This window comes from Mercenaria mercenaria, unplaced genomic scaffold, assembly GCF_021730395.1.
Source record: "Mercenaria mercenaria strain notata unplaced genomic scaffold, MADL_Memer_1 contig_4983, whole genome shotgun sequence".
In the NCBI taxonomy this organism is placed as follows: domain Eukaryota; kingdom Metazoa; phylum Mollusca; class Bivalvia; order Venerida; family Veneridae; genus Mercenaria; species Mercenaria mercenaria.
This window is the reverse complement of record NW_026463257.1, coordinates 33,847-35,575: the sequence shown is the minus strand read 5'-3', so window position 1 is coordinate 35,575 and position 1,729 is coordinate 33,847.

Sequence of the window (1,729 nt, the reverse complement as noted above, 5' to 3'; positions counted from 1 at the left end):
AATTTTCCTACATGATTTTTAAGCTAATGGAAGAAAACTGTTTTTTTTTTGTTATTGATTCTGATATTTTCCTTATTGATGAACATATCTAGACTTTGAAAAAAATGAATGTACACTTTTTCGTTTTATTTCTTTATAAATGGAGATACAGACAAACGTGTTGTTTATTTTGAATAATGTACCATAATTGATGAATCACTGTCTTTTCTGAGCATTGAATAAAGCACACTAGTGAACCAAACATTGATCATCATTGTTTTCATAATGTTTGATAAATATGCAGCGAAAAATCATAAAATTTGTTACATGTACATAAAATACTGTTCGGAGCGGCTGGGCAATATATATCGACAACCATTAGTGACTTTAGATACATTCTGGTTTCAAAAGCAAAACGAAACACAATTTCATAATGATGCAGGCAGATCCCTTTCATTTAATATTCACAAGCATCAAGTCATTCTCGCAAACAAGAGGTCTACGTTAGTTCCCTAATACAAGATACAAGATACAAGATACAAATTTTTATTTAACGTCGGTTTGCAAACATAAGAAACATTAGCTATGAATAGCTATTAGCCGACTTAGCAACAAATAACAGTCACATTGCAATACAAAAACAAAAGCACATAGAAAAGCACATGAATTATCAAGCATAAAAGCACATTATACATAATACAACTGCATGACTTCAAATTATACAAAGTAAAAGCTGAGAGGTTTGTGCTTATCTTGACTAAAGTCTAAAAATAGATTAAGATCTAATCAGTAAAATTCTGAACAAGAAATATCTTTAAAAAAGATGATCGGCGTGATGTAAGTGAAGCACAAGTTATATATGGGCAGAAACCTGTATTTTAAATCTTTTGGCAATGTTGAAAGGGTCCTCTGTGAAGTTTTGTATAAATGAGGACAGTAGTTCTGAAGAAGACTGTGTTTAGAAATTGTGTAGGGACACACGACGGACACCAAACAATCACAAAAGCTCATTTTGAGCCTTTGGTGCTTAAAAGATGGTAACAGTAAGCAAACAATATTGAAATACGTTCTTTATTTTATTTCTGGAATTGTTGGAAGCAACATAAACCTTTACCCTACATCAGCTTATTATCAAATTTGTCTATCATTCAGAATATGTACAGTTTCCACCAGAAAGATTAATTTACAATTTAGAGTCTAAAATTTAACAGTATCGGACATGTTGTTGCAGGTTAGTTATGATTTGCACTGGTTAGAAATTGTTGCTGTAATGCAGGGTAAGAGTTAATGACTTTATAAAACAAATAACCTTTTTGTAAAAACAAAACTTAAGGAAAGGAAACTTAACAAAACAGAAATAACTTAACAATAAACTTAACAAAACAGAAATATGTCCGGATAAGCAGATGAATATTTGGTTACGCACACCTGTTCAAATGGTACGCACACAACCCGATGGTTCTGTACTTACAGAGGTTTTAGATGACGAACGCGTTGTCATTTCACTCAGTGTCACACTTGACTCAGAGTGAAGCATTTTCAGCCTTTCCTCCAATCAGCGTCACTCTTACAAAATCTCTCATTATGGCTGAAAATACCGAGAATACCTTACCAAGCAATCCGACTGGTACATTATTCAGGCGGCAAAAGGTCATACGAGGTCATAAAATCGTGCTTAATACGGCACGCCGAAAAAAATAATATGAACAAAAGTGCACCAGCTAAAAAATGTCTTCAAAAATCAAATATC